Source organism: Anas platyrhynchos, chromosome 23, assembly GCF_047663525.1.
Source record: "Anas platyrhynchos isolate ZD024472 breed Pekin duck chromosome 23, IASCAAS_PekinDuck_T2T, whole genome shotgun sequence".
In the NCBI taxonomy this organism is placed as follows: Eukaryota; Metazoa; Chordata; class Aves; order Anseriformes; family Anatidae; genus Anas; species Anas platyrhynchos.
The window spans coordinates 7,846,444-7,868,688 of NC_092609.1; the positions used below are offsets into that span (position 1 = coordinate 7,846,444).

General features: G+C 43.7%; 1 pseudogene; it reads left to right on the top strand.

Annotated features, from left to right (window-relative positions):
- Positions 1 to 987: 987 nt before the first annotated feature.
- On the top strand, positions 988 to 14,893 carry LOC139999324 (cysteine protease ATG4A-like; annotated as a pseudogene).
- Positions 14,894 to 22,245: the final 7,352 nt, after the last annotated feature.

Consider the following 22,245-nt stretch of genomic DNA (forward strand, 5'->3'; position numbering starts at 1 on the left):
AAGCCTCTGTGCACCAATATTTCTCCCCTGTGTCTTGTCTCTTTTTAATATAGAAAATCTTCAGTGTAGCACAGACTTGAAACAGCTCACTCTGGGAGGAATAGTCTGTCCTCATAGGTGTTTGGGATCAGCTAGACAAAGCCACAGCTGATCTGATCAGATATTGGAGATTGCCCTGCTCTGCGAGTCAGCGTGGACTGAAGACTTCCAGAGGTCCCTTTCCACCTGCACTTATACAAATACTTTATTTCCTTCTCCTCACAGACTTCTAAAGGAGAAGCTAAACCAGGCTGATGTCTTGGCTGTAGCATCTCACCTTTGTGGTGATCTTGATCCTGTAAGGTGCTGTGTGCTTCCTCTGGTCTGAATCAGGTTTCTGTAGCATTCGAGAGGCATCCATAGCTTGCCTCTGCCCTCTCTGCCCTCTGTTTCTTGTTCTAATACAGAGAAGTTGTCAGATTTTCTTTTTGGGTTTGTCCTTCTGACTCTGGAAACTTGCATAGAAATGGAACAAAAAGCCAGGCATGCTTCTGCTCTCTGCATAAGGCAGGATCAGAGTTTTCCATGGAAAACAGGGAGAAATGTTTCTGAAGCAGAAAACAGACACGATAGTTCCTCCACTCATTGTTCTCTTGACATGTCACAATTTTCTACCAGCATCTATTTAGAGGAACAAGGCTCCAGGTACAACCACTAGCCATCTGAGGTGGAGGTAGGATCTCAGCCTGGCTCCAGCTGCAAATAGCAAAGGACCTGTCCCTGTCCTTACCCCTGACCAAACTGAAGATGGAGTCACCTACTGCACTCAGTCAACCAGGTGAGAGCCTTTGCCCAGACACTGGTCAGTCCTCAGCAGTCTTAACCTGCACCTCTCACATTCCCCAAAAGCAGGTCAGCTGCTGAGCCTTCTGGGACTTCTTGGGGTACATCATGAGATGATGTACCACTGGCATGAAGGTACGTGGCCAGGGATAGGCCCTTCTCAGAATGTCCTTAGGCAGCAGTGGGCAGTGCAACAACTCCAGCAGAGGTCAGTGCAACAATATCAACAGTGGTCAGTCCAAGAACGTCAGCAGTGGTCAGCCCAACAGTGCCAGCAGTGGTCAGTCCGAACACACATGTGGAGGTTCTTCACAGGCTCCAGGCAAGCAATGTTCTCTGAATTTCAGCAAGAGAGTGCATTTCTCTCTCTCCCATGTCCAGATGCTTTCAGCAGCCCTAGCCAGGGAGGTGATGCACAGCCTGACTTGTAGATCTGGGGCTTTGGTTTTACACCCCTTGAGGGTGGAGGAAATTCAGCACATTTGCATGGAGTGACCAAAGCCAAGACCTGAGCGCAAGTTGGTGTTTTGGGATGTGCTTTCAGTAGCAGTATCCCAACGACATAATTTAGGTAGTTCAGATTTGTGTGTTTTGTCTGAGCTGCTATTTCTCAGCTTCCTTTAAAGAAAAAAAAAAAAAAGAAAAGAAAAGAAGGCAGCAGGAGAACAATTCAAATGAGGGGCTTTTAACTTTGTTATAGGTGCATAGGTGGTTCAATGAATCTCTGGTTCTGTATAAGCAGTATCTCTATAACACAGGTTAACTGGACCTCTCTAGACATATCGCCAGAGAAATTGACCTTCCTCTGTTGATTTTATGTACTTCTGGCAGCCAGATTCACCCATACTTTTCCAGCAAGGGTAGAGAAAATAGATACAGGGTTAAGTATTAAGGGTAGAAGATCTAGACTGCACAAATACTTATGAAATGAAACCTTGACAATGAGCTGCATCTCATAAACAGAAGTATTTACTTCATGGGACAATTGCTTTATAGAATAAATTAGTAGAATACTTTTCCATCCAATTACACCCCAAAACACGGTGGGATGCTTTGGGTAATCATGATCAAATACCACCAAGCTGTCTTATAACATTAAAGAAAATATTTGATTGCCAGAAATCCATTACTGAGTAGACATCTGTGCACTGAACTCAAACCATGAGATTCTTCTTCTTTTTTTTTTTTTTTTTTTTCAGACTGGTTCTCTGTAATATGCCTACTCATACTACTGTACAAACACAAGATTTGCATTAATTTATGAAGTCCTGCAGCTTTTGATACTGTACATTAATTAAAAATGATTTGTTCACAAGAGAAGAAGAAAGTTTCACAGGAATTTACAAAGAACTTTCTGCAGTTTCTGGAAGAGATGTAGGGGCTCTGGTTTGGGGTAGGCTGGGACATCGTGGGGAGGCACTGGGAGCCCATGGCACCACTGCCTGTCATGAGCAGGTGAACACTGATACAACTTGCATGGGGGTCACTCAAAACTCCCTCTCTGATAAGCAGTGCTACATTTAGTAGGCTGATACTGTGCTCAAATAGCATGCAAAGCTACTTAAGCAGTCTATCTTCGACCACAAAAAATATGTGTCTGTTGCTCACTGACATGCCAGATATGTGATGCTCCCTTGCTTCTGGGAGAGGTCCCAATTTATTCTCTGTTTCCCTTGGAAATGACAGGTTTCCCTACAGTTTCTTAAAGGATTATGGTAAAAAATAATCTGTCCTTTGTGATGGTTATGAATAGTCAAATGTAATATCAAGGACTCAGAACCAACATTGTTAATCTAAACTATCTCTAACTGAAAGCATCTGAACAGAGGCTCAGATGAGTTTCTGGAGAAAGAAATAGTTTCTCTACAGAGAAACACTGGACGCAACTGCATAATCAAAAGGGATTCATTTCTTGGTTCATTCAACTCCTAGGTTTTAGTTTTAAAACATGTCTGTCTTGGCTTAAAGCACTCTTCCAATCTCTATTTCCAGTTCCTAGGATTTCCTGAAATAGGGAATCCCACTTTTTCCTTTTACAATCTCCCAGTCTCTTCTTTTTTACCTCTCCCCAAGAAACTTAGCACTGCTCTCTTCATACTTGACAACTAGATATGGAGCTGTATCAGCCAGAAGGAAGTTTCCTTCACACTTTCTGCTTCTTACGGTATCTGGGCTCTTACCTTTACACTTACTCACCCTTCCTACATTAGCACAAAGAAAGCTGTTTGGGAGATCTGATGTCTTGTTTTCCAGAAACTGCCCTGAATCACCTTTATGAGAGCTGTCCCACGCTGCGAGCACAAGTCTTGCAGTCTGGCCAGATATTTGCCTTCTAAGTCAATAACCAAATCTGTTACAAAGGTAAGAACATGTAATTAATGGAAAGGAAATCCTTTTATCCTTTTATTTTGATCCAAATTCACTTTTTTTTTTTTTTCTAGTCCAAGAATGAATCATGGAGAACCACCAAAACTCAGGTGAGAAATGAAATGACAAATGTTAAGGTCAGGAAGCTTGCCCACTGCCATCGCTACCCTGAAAGCAGATGGAGTGCATCTTCATACGCCACAGCCTGAGACACTAGTCGACAGGCCAGCCCGTGTGAGGAAGTCCATTGCTGCCTGAATTTTAACATGACAGGGGGACTCTTAAGCCTCTTGTTTATGCTTTAGTACTTGCGGTCTATGGGAGGACCACAGCACACTCTTCTCTGTCTCCCCTTATTTGTTGATCGTCTGTAGGAAGAAGAGAACGTGCAGAGGCCCTCACCCGTACATTGGGTCTGTTCTCACTCTGTGCAGCTCCATCATTGAGCAAAGTACCAACCTTGAGGCTTCTGTAAGGACTTGACACAAACTACAGAATACTACAATGAAGCATTCACAACAAAACCACATTTTTTTCCGCAGCCAAGCATCAAAACACTTACAGAAGGGCATGGTCCCTCTCTGTGCACCTCAAGGGGAGATCCACAAGTCCTCACGTGGTTTCATCGCATCCAGCACCCTTCTCTGTGCCTCCCAGCTAAACGTGCACAGAGGCAGCTGTTGCCAAAGTGCTGTGGTGACACAATTCAGTTCTGTTTCTGAAGTCATCACCGCAGGCGCCTCCCAGTGACGGCACAACACTCTCTGTTGCTAATGCGTCTGTCTCAGAAACAGCTAGGGAAGTACCACTATGCCCAAACTGACTTGAATTAGAGTAGTTCCCAAATTGTTTTCTGTTCCCCTACATCTGTGGAAGGTGTGTGATCAATCTTTTCCTTGAGAAAGGACTACAGAGCAAAAGAGCTTGATTCTGAGACGTTGCCCGTCCTTGTAGAGCAGTTCACCTTTGATTTCCATGTCAGAAAAAAGAAGGTGAAATCAACAATTCCCTTCCTCTGAGCTGGGAATAGGAAAGAAGCCCAATTCTCCAGGAAGCCTTCAAAAGGAAACTCTGCATTTCTTTGTTAAACACCTTGTTTAATTTCTTGAAAGAAATCTTTCCCAGGACTTTGCAACTGCGGTGGTTCGAAGCGGGTGGGCAGCCGAGTTCCACCACGGCCGCTCTCTCACTCCCCCTCCTCAAAGGGAAAGGGGGAGAAAATACGATGCAAAGGGCTCCAGGGCTGAGATAAGGACAGGGCGATGGCTCAACAAGTATCGTGACGGGCAAAGCAGACTCAGCAGAGTGACCCTCAGGGTCCCTCCCTGCCCCTGCTCCCCGTGGGGTCCCTCCCATGGGATGCCGTCCTTCCCCAGCTGATCCCACACGGGCTGCCCACAGGCAGCAGCTCCTCAAGCACTGCTCCCACACGGCTCCGTCCCACGGGCTCCATCCATCCATCCATCCCCCAGGAGCAAACTGCTCCAGCACGGGTCCCCCACGGCTGGGCGGCAGCTCCCCCCAGCCCCCCTGCTCCTGCGGGGGCTCCTCTCCATGGCTGCAGCTGCGGCCCGGGGCCTGCTCCTGCGGGGGCTCTCCACAGGCCGCAGCCTCCTCCAGGCCACAGCCACCTGCTCCACCAGGGGCTCCTCCACCCACAGGGGGGCAGCAGCGTGGAGATCTGCTCCATGTGGGACCCATGGGTGCAGGGGGACAGCCTGCTCCACCAGGGGCCTCTCCCTGCACAGCCCGCAGGGGAACTGCTGCTGTGAGCCTGGAGCACCTCCTGCCTCCTGCTGCACTCACCTTGGGGGCTGCAGGGCTGCTTCTCACTCCTTGCTCTTCCAGCTTCTGTTGTGCAGCAGTATTTCCCCCTGCTTACATCTGCTCTCCCAGAGGTGCAAACAACATCGCTTATTGGCTCAGCTCTGGCAAGCGCCGGGGCCCTTTTGGAGCTATCTGGAGCTGGCTGTTGTCTGGATTGTTCTCACAGACGCCATCCCTGCAGGCCCCTGCTACCAAACCCTTGCCACGTAAATCCGATCGAAGTGTATGCAGCAATTACAAAGCCGCTGTGCTTTGGGCTGTCACGATCCTTCTGCAAGTGCAGGGGAGGTGCAGGGTTGCTTTGCATTTCCAAAAGGAGGAAGAAAGCCTCCAACCCCACTGGACCTCAGCCACTTGCAGGATCCAAGCAACGCTCCCCACTTTCAGTTATCTCCCTCCCATGCACACAGTGGGAGCAAGGTTGAACAAGCACATTTTTGAAAATGTTTATCTTAATGAAGAATAAAAGAAGTCTACAACACCCAATCCCTCTGTGCACCCAAGGCAAAAATCGTGGACTATTCTGCCTCAACACTATTTTCAGACCCAATTTGTCAAGTCATCTAGCAGAGGATTTCTCTCTTGTTCACTCACTAGCTTAGTAGAGCACCAGTTTACATAGGTGCTGGAGCAGATTCCTCAACCATCTGAAGGGACTTGATCCCAGAAAAGTTCAAAACTGCAGATGACTCATGATTTTGTGGTGAAGCATCTATTAAATGAGAGCTGTTCCGCTTAGGGCACAGTGAGACAGTGTGAGAAGAACCCTGTATCTCACTGATTGAGGCTTTATAACTCTACAGAATTGTCAGTCAACAATAAATGGAAAGTGCAGGAGATATGTTCTTTCTTCCTCCTTTCCCTGCCATACATTAGCAGAGAGATTGTGGTGGGATATAGGTTCAGAGCCTCACAGAAGAAGGATTTGAACCCAGGCTCTCCACAGTCTGCACCACTGCCTTCCTGACGGCTTTTGACTATTTTATTTTATTTTATTTTATTTTATTTTATTTTATTTTATTTTATTTTATTTTATTTTATTTTATTTTATTTTATTTTATTTTATTTTATTTTATTAGTATTATTATTGTTCTTTTTCTGGGTGGTGTCTAAGTCTTGGGGGGAAGAACAAACTGTGGGAGGAGGGAATGCTACTACTGTCTGTGACAGTGGTGATTTCTGGACAGTGTTAGCAACAGAGCTTCTGCAGAGAAGAGAAAATGCCAGGCAGTCTCTGTTGGTATTCCATGTACTGAGTACTGAGTGCAGTTTTGGGCTCCACAGTATAAGAAAAAGACATAAACCTGTTAGAGAGTGTCGAAAGAAGGGCAACAAACAAGAGGGTCTCTTTTAACAGGGGGATTGAGGTTTGTGGCAAGGTTTTGGTAGCAATTTAGGGGCTGCACTGTGCTGGACACAGCAACAGACGCACCATAAGCCAAAGTCAGACAATAAGCCAAGGTGTGTTCACGCGTGGTTTACTGTGGTTTACGTGTGGTTTACGTATAGAAGAAAGTTTTTGCCTAGTGGTGAGTATACTGCAGATTTGCTGCATTGTTCTAAATTAAATAGCAAGATAAGTGATGGCATCGTAGGCTGGGAAAATATTTCTAGAGTATCAGCGCATTTTGAGCATCATTTTAACTGTTTATGCAAACATGAAGATTATTAAAATCAGTGTTTATTTATGTCTGTATGTAAACAGGTGATCATGTTGTATAGCATGCAGTAAATGGTTTGTGAATGCTGCTTGAAGAATGAAAAGAGTAAGTCAGCTCCACAAGGAATAAATGAATTTTGTTTATTTGTGCAATGCAGAGATTAGAATTAGACCAACAGCATGGAACCAAAGTCTTGCTGTGTGCCTTTTATCTGTAGGACAGTTCATGGAGGCTTCAGCAGCCCTATCTGTTTTCTAGCAGTCTGAAATGTCCTCTGTGGTGCTGCACCCAGTTGAAAGCCTGCACTGATTGTGATGAACTTTCCTAACAGGAGGCACGGGTCCTTCGTCGGACGCTGGCTGGGGATGTATGCTGCGATGCGGGCAGATGATGCTGGCCCAAGCACTGATCTGCAGACACTTAGGGAGAGGTGAGTGCTGGTCCTGAGGGAACTTTGGTATTGTCTGCAGACGCTTCTTCGTAAGTACTCCATTAAAAGCACAAACCCTGAATTTATTAGTGAGACTTTCTTTGATGCCCTGGTAACAGTTCCTAATGAATCAATTCATATTCAGCTGGGTGAAATCATCCCAGCCTGAAGCAGAGAAATAGGCATAGAAGGAGAACAAATGGGGAATCCTGTCGCCATTATTTTATAAACCTTTTAGTGTAACACCCAAGTTGAGGCCAAGGGAAAACCTGCCACCGTGGGACAGTGCTCTTACCCTTCTCTTCACTACTCACTTGTCAGCAGCACGAGGTCCAAACCCCCCTGGTGCAAGCTCTTAAGCATGCATGTCACATCCCAGGATGCTGCCAGTGGAGTGTTTGGACTTTCTGTATGGATCTTATGTTGTTATTTAATGGGTGCTTAGAAATCCAACAAGGAGGTCACACAGCCTGTACTTTTAAATAATCTTGGAAGCTCAGAGATACTGGAATGGCTATCAACACGCAGCATGATCCGTCAGAATATGTTTGCAGTTGATGTTTTTGTTTTATTTTCCCTGTTTTTACAATCTAGCCTATGATGATAAAGGGCAGCTTGATGATAAATAACAAGCTTGGAATTCTAGGAGCTCTACACAAAATGTAAATATTCGAGATGAATTGAAATGTCTTTTAACATCTCGTTATAAAGCTTTCTGCTGTCTAGACATTTGATCAGTGTAATGAAAACGTCACCATTTTTTATTCTATATCAATTTTTCCTTTCAGATTGGCAATGGGAAAAACACAAAAAACAACCAGAAGAATATCACAGAATCCTACGATGCTTTCTCGACAGGAAGGCTTGCTGTTATTCAATCCACCAGATGGGTAAGAACAAACATAAACTTTCAGGTTTTTTCCACTGAAATTTCTACTGTGTTGAATCACTAATTTGCAGTATGTTAATTCATAATTTTAAAAAGTGGATGTGAAGACAATGTGTATGCTTATATAAAAATAAAAAGGTATGCAGATGGGCGCAAAGACTAGTAGTACAGAAACATTCCCTGAGACCTAAATAAAGCCATGTACTAGAATGTAGCTCTTGATAAACTCTGTAAGCCTTGGGTACCAGAGTCAGTAATGTTAGAATAGACAGTCTTGTAGCTTATTGCTGTAATTTGTAATAAAGGGCACTAACATTTGTTAACTTGTAATTCTCATTGTAGTTTAGAAGCCTTTTGTTTATTAAAGAAACTGGCACTCCCTAAGTTTTGAAAAGAGCATAGATTGAGAAAATAATTGTTATTGCTAAATACAGATTGCAGTTACTCTAGAATGTTTGACAGCCACAGTATTTACTGTATATTGTTCCCACATTCTTTATGGTCTCATTTTTCTTTGATTTTGTGTACGTGTGTCTTTTTTTCACTGTGAAAACAGCACAGGTGGGTGTTGGAGAGGGGAAGTCAATTGGAGAATGGTTTGGACCAAATACAGTTGCTCAAGTACTAAAGTAAGTGAGATCATACCAGTCTCATTCAGAACGTACTCCCCTGGGGCAGCCAAGAGAAGGCCCAGGCAGAGTTTTGAAGGCTGCATCTCCCCCTGTCCCACAGTCAGGAATGTACTTGCCATCTATTTACAAGTGCAGCATGGAATGTCATGCCACAGCTCGGTGTGCAGGTACTGAGTTGGGAATGGGTGACCTCTAAATTTTAATAAAGGAAGAGCCTGAGGAGAAGAAACTGCAGGAAAGTCTCCTGCTATGCCGTCTGCATGCCCTCACCAGTCACACCACAGATGTATATTCCTTTCTGCACAGTGGCACAGCTCTGGCAGGTCGAGAGTGCCACCGTGTAGGTCGGAGTGGTGGTGTGAAACATCAGAGAGAAGCCATCTCGGCTGAGGAGGGAACTGAGCTGCAATTCCTCCCTTTCTGAGCAGCAGTTCTGCCAGCAAGGCTACTGGATAAAGATGGGCAGCTCCTCATAGTCTGGGAGCCACACTGAAAGGAACTGAGGCTGCTCAGTTCTCCAGGGGTACGTGGAGGTGTCTTACCTCAGGCAGGGGCTAGGCTACAGGTCCTGCGAGCTCAGCAGCAAGTCTTTGACACCCTGGAACAGGCACATGATCTGAAGAGGGAGGGGAGCTGAAGCATGCCCTGGACTCCAGATCTTTCATGGCCAAGTTTTTCATGGTGAAACGCTCACCCCCATTTCTTTCTGGCTTATTTGAAACAGCTAATTCTGCCAGTGCAGCTTAAGAGAGTAGCTCCCTTCCCCAAAGGTTTGGATTTTGCAGAAGTGGACATAAAACTGTGTGCTGCTGTCTCCCACTGAAGTTTTGGTGCCCCAAACCCTTAGCTGATTTAGCTTTTAACGCCCCATTTCTGCTGTGCACGCAGGCTCAGGCAGAAGTAATTCCACTGAATTCAGTGGAATTTCTTAAGCAAAAAGTAATCTGCAAAACCGGCATAGGAATTTTTTTCTTTTCCAGATGAGAAAAGACACAATTGGGCAAGAACCCAGTGCAGAGACTGTCGAGTGCAATAAAAAGTAATAAACTTGATGTAGTTGAACTGTTACTGTCACTGCACTTAGCAGTAAGACAAAACAGTTTGCACATGGTGCAGCGCATATGTTTTTCCTGGTACCACTCAGTACCTATTTTTCTAAAGATATGAAACATTTAATGTTTAAAGTTTTCTTTTTCTTACATGGAGACTTTAAAAAATGCAGAAAGGATGTTTTTTCTTAAGAAAAAAAAAATAAATAAATGGTTCTGAGTGTAAAGCTACCCTTTTGATCCAACTAGTTTATATTAATTAGTACCTTAATGTTTTCTAGGAAGCTTGCTTTATTTGATGAATGGAATTCATTAGCAGTTTATGTATCTATGGGCAACACGGTGGTCATTGAAGACATCAGGAAGTGACACCTCATCAGTTTTCTGGTAACAGTTTCTGATTTGACTCCATTTGCCAGCATGTATCTAAACAGGAACAAATACTTGGGGGGCCATGGGTTTGTCTTGCAAGGGTAAGAAGAGGGAAGAAGGACATACAAACTCAGTTGTGTTTTTTTGATCCCTGATGCCAACTTCGTGCTCACATCACTGGATGTGAAGAGCTCCTTGAAGAATTTCTACTGTCATCATTGCTGCCATTTCATTTCTCTGGCGTTTTATAGGCAAAGCTTGACACTATTAATAACATTAATAGGACATGTCACTGCAGTCTTAAATTGTCATCCCCCAATCATTGATCTAACGTCTCACTTGGACGTGCCAGCACATACTGTCTGCTAGAATTACTTCTACTAAATAGCTGTAATTGCCATGCCCGGCTCGTTTTGTCTTGGGTGCCCTATAAAGATCCCTGGCAAACTAGCTTAATTCACTACTGAGAGGAAGATCTGCTTTGTGTTCCTCTGTGCGTTGACTGATTTCTAGTTTTATTCCCGCAGAAAAAATGTGCTGGTCCCCTCCTCAGAGCAGCAGCGCGTCCCACAGCAGTGCACATTTGCACAGAAGTGCTCTTGGCCGAAGCAAGAAGGCAGGAGGACTCTGCACAGGCTGGAAAGCCCTCTTGCTTATTATACCTCTACGACTAGGGATAAATCACATAAATCCCGTATATATTGATGCATTTAAAGTAAGGTTTTCTTTCAGTTCATTGCTCGTTACTGTCAAATAAGTTTGGGTATCTGTGATGTCAGTAAAGAAATGAATGACAATTTCCTTTATTCCTTTTGAACTCCTAAATGAATGACAATTTCCTTTATTCCTTTTGAACTCCTAGGAATGCTTTAAGATGCCACAGTCTTTGGGAGCATTAGGAGGGAAACCAAAGAATGCCTATTATTTCATAGGATTTTTAGGTAAGGAAAAAAGAAACTTATTCCAAATGTGCAGATGATCAAAAGAGAACATTTTTTGAAGGGGAAATAGTAAGGGGTCTAAGCGTGAACCTCTAGAAGTAAAGAAAGATGAGAATAGAATAAAATAAATGAAGAAGCATATCTAAAAGAGTTTAGAAACAGTATGAGATGATCCTTAACAGGAGCAGAAAGTTAACAGCAAAGCTAGGTGTAAAAATAAGTGATGACATCAACAAGAGCAACATACTGAGAATAGCTGATAGCATTTGACAAGTGTATTGGTCAAATGTCACTTTTATTTTCTTGTATTTCAAAACTGTTTTTCTTGTATTTCAAAACTGTTTCTGATAGCAGTATCTTTTTCACCTTTTGCATACCTTCTGTTATTAAGTATTGCTCTAATTAATTTTAAATGCGTTCCTTCAGATTTCACCCCACTTTGGGCCAAAATTTTGCAACCCTATTTTGTCCTTTTGTAAAACCTAACCTGTTTTAGTTAGGCTTTTTTGTTCCAATTTCCGAATGAATGCCTAATGGGATTACAGATTGCATCTGTGAACATCCTGTACCTTTTAATCTGTCAAATGTTAGTGTTTACAACACTTGAGATTTAAAAAAAAAAAAAAAAGTACTGGATCTCACATGGAAAAATAAAAGTATGTGACAAAGATAGAACATAACCAACCAAAAAATTACAGTAATAGGTGACAATAGGAAGTTATACTAAATACCCTGTGGGAAACGCTGTGTCTAAACCTTCCGATTCTCTTAAAGAATCCCTAGCTGGAAAGTCTAGATTATACTGACTGCAATGGCAATCTAATTTCTATTTTACAGTTCTGGACCAAGTGCTTATTAATGTCACTTGCTTATTTTTAACATACGGCTTTTACCCATCCAGGCAATGAGCTGATCTATCTGGACCCTCACACCACTCAAAGCTTTGTAGATTCAGAAGAAAATGGCACGGTTGACGATGAGAGTTTCCACTGCCAGGAAGCCCCACATAGAATGAAGATCATGAATTTGGACCCTTCAGTAGCTTTAGTAAGTGTCAGGAAATCTTGAATGCATGTACTTTATCTCAAAGTAATGTCTCTCTACATTGGTAAGGGCAGCAATGCATCTCCTTGAACAGAACCAAGATCACAAAGCTGTCTTCTGTGATCAACACATAGTAGTTTGTACATAACTACATGGAGAATCTTAGGGCAAGTGGGGAGCTGTCTGTACTGTAGGGAGCTCGCTTTGTTTTCTTTACTGAGCAGCTTTTACTTCTTTCAAGAGGCATTATAATGGTCAGAGCAAGGAACTGAAACAGGTTTACGTGTTTTATTCTATCACTACTTTATGTTTGGTCACCTCTAGACAAGTTACTTAAACTTACTTTATATCATAAGTTGAAAATGTTTAAGTGGAATTATTGTATTTCACCCCAAATTACAAATACAAATGTATTATTTGTAATTCACCCAAAATGTCATGGGGGTACTGTGGTATTTGAAAAAATTGGATCTGATCCCATGCCAGTATCCTGTGATTGGGTGATTGGCAGTTGTCACCAGTGGGATGTGTTTCTAAAGCTTTAAACAATCTGTAAAGATACCGGTATCTGTCATTCATTCATATACCTGTTTTTTAATACTGCTGCTTTTTAGAAAGTTTTTTTGTTTTGTTTTAATACTTAACTACGTAACTGTGCAAAATGTGGCATGATGCAACGAGACAGACAAAATCATAATGAAGAGCAAATATTTTCAGTATAGATACCAGAATGGAAATGTTCCTTAGGTGGTCCATCATCTACAAGTTTTCAGCTTCTGCTGATACCTGGACTGTAGGAACTGGGTGGCGCTCCATGGAGGAGCACACAGGAGCTGCTGCTATTTTTTGCTTGACTATTTCGTTAGGGGTTTGCAGGGCCTTGTTCTCCCCTTGGGTTCTCTCCCTAGAGCTGCCACATATTTGGAGTCTTATATCTACTGATCGTACAGGGCATTACTGTATCAGAGGTCAAACCGCCTTACCTGCTGGTACCACATACCTACCATCTGCAAAGGTAAAACTCTGTGTGTTTGTTTTTTCCCCTAAGGGCTTCTTTTGCAAAGAAGAATGTGATTTTGATAACCGGTGTAGTCTTGTACAAAAGGTAAGAGTGGGAACTTAGCATCTCGATTTGTTCTTTATAAAGTCTGGTTTTTATTGTCTGTTTTTTGTAAAATTTTCCTTTGCATTTTCCTTTGTATACAAATTGTATGAGCCATGGAGAAGAATGCATTAAAGCATCAGGGTAAGGCAATACTACTGAATTGCTAATTGGAAATTGTTCAGCACTTTACCAGCCACAAACCCTGCCAGTTGGAAAATGGGTGTAAACATCCACACTTGAAGGTGTTACTGGGTGACACTTGCTTTTAACTTCTAATTCTCACTAAATGACTCAGGTTTAACTGCCATATTGTAGTGATGTATCAATGATTTGCTTCCTGATCCTTTTTTATTGTTTGACATAATAGATTGCGTGTTCTAATTATGACTGTTAGTCCCTGCTATCTTAAAGATCTGATTCTGTAAGTGCTGCAGGCCTCTAGCTCCTGCTGATTTAGGGAGAACAGAAGGTGCTGGCTGCCACAGGAAACAGACTTGAGGATGTTTCTGCATGCAGCTGTTAAGCTAAGCACCAGACGTCTGAATGTAAAGTACCATCAACCTCTAAGGGCATTTATTTAAAAAAAAAAAAATCATCTAAGGAAAACAGTTTGTAAATAACTGAAATACAGGACAGAAGGTAACTTCTCTTTGAAGAGGAATAGCGTTTGGCTTCAGGAACACCTTTTTTCCTGACCAAAACCTGTCCTTCAAAATCTGATGCGTTTTTTTTTTTTTTTTTCCCCTTTGGAGGAGCTGATAGATCTGTCTTTTGTGCTATTGATCAACAGAAAACTTGAGGAGAGTTCTATGCAAGCAACTTTCTTTTAAAAAGCAGAAAATATTGTACATTCCTAGTGTGCTTGCTACGTGTAAACAAAATTACAGGTTTGCAGATATCAAAGCTGATATCAAAAGATGATAAGACTGATAATTTGTAGTACAGTTCAAGAGATCTGTCTTCCAGATGTGTTTTAACTAGGGATGTATTACAGAGACCATGGTGCTTGGATTTCACAGTATGTCTGTATAAAGACTTTTTTTTCCTGATGGACATGCGTAATTAAAAAACACTTTCAATTAAGCAGACACGTTTTGTGTTTGAAGCGTCTCCCGAGCCAGCTTTTAAAATGAAAGCATTCTGTCCTCAGGAGATTCTAAAGCAGCAGAGTCTACGGATGTTTGAGCTGGTCCAGAAGCACCCGCCACACTGGCCTCCTTTCATACCTCCAACAAAACCAGAAGTGACAACCACAGGAGCAGGTAAGGCACCGATTAAAAGCCTAATTGTGCAATGTTATGTTCCTCGTTAGCAAATAAAAGAATAATCACAGGTAGAATAACTATCCTTTGTGAGTGTCAAGCAATATATAGCAGGCATGTATCCAAACAAGCCATACAATTGCTAGCACAGATTTTTTTTTTCACTCTTACAAAGTACTTTTCTGGAATGCGTCTTTCAAAGTTTTTTTTTAAGTGAACAAAATCAGGCATGTCTTTAGAAGCATTTTTTTCTTTATCTTTTTTTACAGAACTCATTGAATCTACTGACAAGCTATTTGAATTGGAAGAAGAATTTGAAATCCTGAGTGTGTGAAGGAAACTGTGGTGACTCTTCTGAGTGTTGAATATATTGGTAATATTATTGCATTGACTTAAACAGCCATGTTAGCCCCGAAGTGCCTGAAATTATGGATAACAGAGCACAGAAATCTAGTAGCATCCAAAACTCCAAGGGCAGTTTAACACACAAGCTTCCCCGGATGGAAAGGCAGTAAGAGATCTTGTGATAAGATGCTTAAAGGGAATCTCTTTTTAACGTACCTTACGTGGAGACAAACGGGCCTTTGAGATTAAGGCAAAAATGCATGTATCACTGGGCACCATGTTTGGAGAAAGGGATAACCCAAATGGATATTTCTTGCTCTCATATAATAATGCAATAGTTTAGTTCTTCAAGCAAAACAGTCTTCAGTTCAGGAGGATGTTTACTTCTGTTCCCTCCTGTGGGCTGCGTCATAGGAAAAATACATTGTCTTGTTTAAAAGATTGACTGGATCAGGAGAAAATTGTTTCCTTGTTAAATATTTTAACATGTATTTGAGCAACCAGACTTTATTACAAAAATGTTTCTGTAAAAGGAACTATGTCTAATGGACACATTTTGCAATAGCCTTCCTGTTTCTGGGAGACCTCAAGAGGAACAGGAGCCTCAAATAGTTGATACAGATCACAACCACTGTTATAGTTATGGTATATTTCACCTTGACCTTAAAATTCAAATGATTAAAACTTAGGTTATTTCTTTCCGAGTTAAAACGAGTCAAAGGTGGTTTAACTGTACCTTATTTATTTTAGAATAGATTTACACAAGTTTCTCTGTTACAGCACTTTATCTGTGCATCTAATAAATTTCTTAAGCTTTTCTTAGGTTGTATGCTGCTATGTTTGGTTAATTTGTGTGAACTAAATATAAACCAGGTGATCTTAAAACTTAATATAGAAGCGTACACAGATTACTGAATTGTTGCTTTTTGACTTCTTGCCTTTTGAAATCTGTTTTGGTAGAAGTGCCTTAACCCTACAGGTTTATCAGAACAGCCTGGGCAGTTTTATTTCTAAGGCAGAGAATCTCTCTCTAGCAGCCATAAGAAAAACAGTTCAGAATAAAGAAAGGCAAAGATTTTTAATCCATGCTGAAGTTCCTTTTCACTACCAGACAGTCCCCCTTGTAGTCATGTTGTCATGCTAGTGTAATGAACATGAACTGCAGACTTTCATCTTCACCAATAAATGACAACATAGAGAAATACTGAATATCTCTCACTCTTATTTATAGATTTTCTTTTCTTTTTCAGTAGTTCAGCCCTAGTCAACTCAGAGGTGGGCAGCAGCAGCTTCTATGGAGCTCCTATGCTGAAAAAAAAAAAAAAAAAGTTGAGCCTTGAGGGAAAAGGAAGGTGGGAGAGCCAGATGGGGCAAGAGGAAGGGAGGTGGTTTGACCAGGACACCTTGAGGGTCTGGGAAGAGAAGAAATGGATGGGTGCTTAAGAAATGAGCAGCATCACAGCCTACATACGGAAGAATTGTGACGAGCAGTTTAGAAATGTGAGCGATTGGTGGTCTTGTGTTGATCGGCAGCTGTGCTCCATGGTTATAGCTGTAATTTCAGCAGGTTACTGTGTAAGCCGCATGTTGCCACTTCCTTGATCAAGGCAATGCTGTTCAGTTGCAGGGAAGAGGGGCAAGACTCAGGGAAGAAACGGAATGGAGAAAACTCTACACTGTGGATATGCACACGTAGCCATAAAATCAGTGCTGGACAGAAAGAGAGACAGACAGACAGACAGAACGAAAGGAGGGAAGGAAGGAAGGAAGGAAGGAAGGAAGGAAGGAAGGAAGGAAGGAAGGAAGGAAGGAAGGAAGGAAGGAAGGAAGGAAGGAAGGAAGGAAGGAAGGAAGGAAGGAAGGAAGGAAGGAAGGAAGGAAAGAGGAAGGTAAAGGGAGAAAGAAGGAATACCCCACACTCATAAAAGTGAGAAAGATCCAGGTGTAAAATTACGTAAAAGAAAGACAACTGTCATGTTGTGGTCTGATAGTTTCTGGGAGAAAGCAGAAACCCAGCAATTCTGTCTTTCCTACTCCTCCAAACCAATTCCGTTGACAACTCTGAATGCTTCCAGCTAGAATAAAAAGGAAGCATGAAGTGGAGGGCTCCTTGCCATCACTGTATTTCTGGAGCAGATTTCTGGATAGTCCCCGCAGCCAGCTGTAGGGCCTGTGCCAGGCTTGGAGTGGCTGCAGGGAACATGCCAGGGGCTCGAGGTGCTGCAGGGAACATGCCAGGGGCTGGAGGGGCTGCAGGGCGAGTGACACGGGTTTGAGGGGCCTCAGGTCCCAGCGCAGTGGTTGAAGTCGATGCAGGGAACATCAGAGTTGTTGGAGGGGCTGCAGGTAAAATGCCAGGGGTTGCGGGGGCTGCAGGGTGCTGAGTCACAGCTTTGCATCAGGTCAAGACGCATTTTCCTAGAACCATCCATTTCCTCCTGAAGGGGCTGAATAGCATGGAACGGTCTTCAAAATGCACAGAGCAGACCCCAGCAAACGTAGGGATGCTGCTAGCAAGTAGGGAACTTTTTTGTTGATGTTGTTAACATTGTTTCACGACAATAGATGCAAACATGTATCTTGAGTTGAGGGCAAAGGTGACCTTGGATCTGAAGCACACAGGCGTTCACTAATGTCCCCCCATCCGGAGTGAATCCACAACGACTCGGAAGGAAAACTAAAGTCCAAAGCAGTACACTGGGATAAAGAGAGTTTAATAGGGTAGAAAAGGAATAAAAACAATATAATAAAATATTAATATTTATAATTTATAATATAATAACGTATAAAAATTGTTTAATTAATAAGATTAAATAATAATCATCATAATTTTATAGTAAGAAAACAACGCCATACTGTACAACACAGTCAATAAAGTGGATTTAATGCAATAAAAATAAAACCCATTTATCCCATCCCATGAGTTCCTATCCCCATCATCACTTCCCATCCCACTGATCATTTCCTATCCCAACAACGTCCCAGTTCTGATCCCAAGGCTGAATTCCCAACTCCCACCCACCCATCCAGCCAGCCATGCACCCATTTTCTGCATTTTCAGGTCACAAGACTCTGATGAAGGGCCACCTCAGCCTTTCCCCGAAAAAAAAGCTGCTCTTTATTGTGAAAAACTTCACTTTTGCACAACACTGCAGACCCAGCCAAGATGGTCCTGCAAGACAAGGTGAAACAAACATACAAAACCCATATGGATGTAAATTGGTTTCATCTAAACAAATTCCTACCACGAAATCCTGATCCTCAATCTCAGCACCGATGAAAAAAGAGGATACAGTTCCCTCCTCCAAGGTCCCTCTCTGCCCCTGCTCCCCGTGGGCTCCTCTCCATGGCTGCAGCTGCGGCCCGGGGCCTGCTCCTGCGGGGCTCTTTTTTGCACCTAAGTGCTGTTAACCATCCCAGGCATTTGTTGTTCACATGGTGAATAAGTGCTGTTTTGGATTTACAGAGATAATCTGTAGATTTGGTTCCAAAGGGGTTCAAATTCAGGCAAGGCAGTGAGAGCTTTGTGGGCTGCAGGAGAACCAAAATGCAGGAACTGTCAGGGCTCATCCTCACCCGTGACCAACTCTCATTTGGTCTTCTTTGGAGAGAAAGCCAAGCCAGCCAGATGGCTTCCACTACTTCTATGGGAGTGACATTGGGATTGATCTTTAAAATGAAATGAAGCAGAAGGCTGTGGGTTCTCCAACCTTCAAGATATGCAGCACTTGGCTGGGAAGGTTTCTTCCGTTCCTATGGATTTGAAGAATTAGGGCTGAAAGAAGCAGCAGGACCCTAGGGCCATATTCTGTCATCTCTATGGAAACTCCTGACGGGAATTCCCTCCCTACTGGTGTCAAACTGCAGGCAGGCAAACGGGTGTGGTCTCCTCTCTGTGCAACTCCCCAATCCATGGTGTCTCTTTGCATGTGTGAAATTGCATGTGTATAGGGGGTGTGGTGGCAGAAGAGTGAAAGCCTCTTCTGATGGCTCTAAAGCTGTGAGTCTGACCCTTCTGTGACTGTGCTGAAAGCGATCCTGGGGATAGAAGGGAGAGTGATCCAGCTGCACATCATGAGACGGGGAAGAGACAGAGGCTCTGGCGTGCACTGCTGACTGGTTTGCCTCGGTGGGGTTGGAGTGAGGAAGCTGTACCCTCCTCTGTTAGCACAAAGGAGAGGAGTTATTCCACGCTATTTGTCCTCCTCTGTGTATGAATGGACAGACTGCACAGTTGGTTAAGGCCGTAGCTACTGAAGACAAGAACTCGATTGTCTGCTGCTCTTCAGGCAGAAGGCAGAAGGAATCAAGAGACAGGACTGGCTCTGTCTGCATACTGCAGTAGACGCACTTTTTTGCATCTTCTGTGCGTGAAAAAGTATGTTTTAATTGATAAGAATCCCAAGGGCCTAGAAATACTGCAGTTTTAGGATAAATCTGGTATAAACTGAGTGTCCTGAGGATTTTGAGTACTCCATTTCCGTGGCCAGACCAACAGAAACTCCAGGGCAATAGGAAACACAACTTTCTCTCTCTTATCCTAAATTTCTCCACTTGTTATCTCCTGACCAGCAATTTACAGGAAAGTTACAGGAAAGTGAGGGAAAATATTTGAACTATTTATACACCAGTGCAGGTGGTGCCATGTTAACTTCACTCTTTTGCAAGATCTTGTTTGCTAACAGCAAGTTATGGCCCCTAGGGATGTTTTACCTTGAGGGAGGGAATGGGGGCACACCAAAACAAGTAGAACAAGCAAAATACTGTGGGGTGGAGCTGACAAAAACAACAAACAAACAAACAAACAAACAAAAAAACAACTACCACCACAGACCACCCACTAGTGCCGTGCTTTTCATACTGAAGTGAGGAAAGAGCAGAGCATCCTTGCAGGAACTTCATGCCTCAAAACCCTCCTTTGTCCACTCTTCCTGCACTTGTGTAACAGTTGCTTGCAAGTCTGTTTCCTTTCTTATTTCAGGACTGGGAAGATGGCTTCATGGACAAAAACAGACTTGGCTTGGGGAAGAGTAATTGAATTTATTGCCAACTGATCACAAAGTAGGACAGTGAGAATTTAAAAACTTTAAAAACCAACCAACCAACCAACCAACCAACCAACCAAACCCAACCAAACAGAAAACCACCTCGCCACACTACCTCCATCCCAGGCTAAACCTCAGTCTTGATTCTTCTATCTATTTCCCACGGAGCAGTGGGGGGTGGTTGGAGGATGTTGGGGACTGGAGGTTGCAGGCTCTGCTGCTCCTTCATCGTATTTGGCAATTTTATTGATGGTAGCGCTCCCCACCCCTCCCATCCCCTCTTTTCCCTTCCCTCCACTCCCCTGCCCTCCCCTATGCTCCCTGTTCTTTCTGACCAACAGTATGATAGATTCGGGTGGGTGGTCAGCACGTGGGGCTACGGAGAGGACATGTACACAAAGATTTGGCTCCAGATCCAAAATGTCATGTATTTGGCAATTTTATTTATGGTAGCACTCCCCTCCCCTCCCCTCCCCTCCCCTCCCCTCCCCTCCCTCCCCCTCCCCTCCCCCCTCCCCTCCCCTCCCCCTCCTCTCCCTCTTTTGCCTCCTCTCCCACTTTTGCCTCCCTCCCCCCCATCTCCTCCCCTCCCCTCCCGTCTCCTCCCCTCCCCTACACCCCCTCCCCTATTCTCCCTGTCCCTATACTCTGCTACACTCCCCTCCCCTATACTACCCTACACACTCCTACACCCCCCTCCCCTATCCTACCCTAAACTTCCGTTCGCTACACTACCCTACATTACCCTATGGCCCCCTCCCCTACACTCTCCTACACTCCCCTCCCGTATCCTACTCTACCACTCCCCTAAACTCCGATCCCCTACACTACCCTATACTCTCCTATGCTCCCCTCCCCTCTAACACGCTACACTACGCTATGCTACCCTACCCTACCCTACCCTACCCTACCTACCCTACCCTACCCTACCCTACCCTACCCTACCCTACCCTACCCTACCTACCCTACCCTACCCTACCCTACCCCTACACACCCTATCCTATCCTATCCTATCCTATCCTATCCAATCCTATCCTATCCTATCCTATCCTATCCTATCCTATCCTATCCTATCCTATCCTATCCTATCCTATCCTATCCTATCCTATCTACCCTCCCCCTGCCCCTCCCCTCCCCTCCCCTCCCTTCCTTTTATTCCCTCCCCTTCCCTCCCCTCTTGTCTTCTTCTCTCCTCTCTTCTTTCTTTCGGGTAACTTCAAATCGCTTCAAGTCGTTCTCATAGCTCCTGTCCCTGGCTGATTCACGGAACCCATCAGCAGCAACCAGAAAGCGCTCCAGCTGCTGTGTCACTGGTCGAGCAACAGTCTCCAACTGGGAATCGCTGACTTCGTTGTGTGGCTCAGACAGGTGCCTTGCAGTTCCACCGTGGCCTGGACATTTCCTCTTGCTGTGTCCCCACCTACAGCGCACTTCTGCTTAGAAGCAGGCAGCAGGCTTTGCAAGGTGTCCCACTCCTTCCATTTTCAGTGGTTTAGCTTGGCTAGCCGGGTGGTGTCTGTCAATAGAAGACAACAACGAGATTTGGGTTAGAAACAGCTAACTGAGTAGTTCCTTTGCACAAGGGCAAGCAAGGAATATCTACCCCTTCCTACTGGAGGCTGCAGTGTCAGAGATAATGACGGGTCCTTCCGAGAGCTTTGAAATATCCCTTGGGGATGCTGAGTCCAGAGGACCAGAGCAAACCTGTCTAAAGTACACCGTGGAATCACTCGGAATGACTTCCTAGCAGAAGCATGTGTCTGATACGGCTTCAGCTGCTTGCAGTGTTCTTCTTCACCTCCTACCTAAATTCAGATGAGAGATCTCAATGAAGATGGAAAGGTTGAGAAATAGAGAAATCACTGATGTGCTTTGAGAACTTCTAAGGACTGAGTACTGCATCAATCCCATGTTGTAACATTAAGGATTGGTTAGAAAAGCAAACGTTAAAAACAAGGAAAGGGGAAGAACAAGTAAGCTTTCTTAAAGTATCTATTCTATTTAAGGTATCTTTAAAGAAGTAAATAAGTACTGAAATATATATGCAGATAGAGAGAGAGAGAGAGAGAGAGAGAAAGAGAGAGATACAGAAACCTAAGAGTCTGCTGTGCAGGTTAGCTTCTTGCTCTCTTTTCTAAAAGTCACAGTGAATGCAGCATCTGTGTGCGTTACAAGCATTACCCTCAGTCCAGCACAGGTACACACGAGAGGTCAGCCTGCAGGTTGCGGAGGCAAAGCAACTGCTCTGGCTGGATGTGAAGAGCCAAGACAGAAGTTGCTGTCAGGGAAAAGATACACAGAGGGGATGAAACAGACGGAGTGTGCTTCCGACCTTCACAACTTCTAAGCAAGCGGAGATGAGGTTGTGGAAGAAGCAAATAAGCTGTTGATCTAGAAGCAGCCTGAAGATCGTCCTTAAGCAGGGCCTTGCATTCTTCATTTTTACAGCATTGC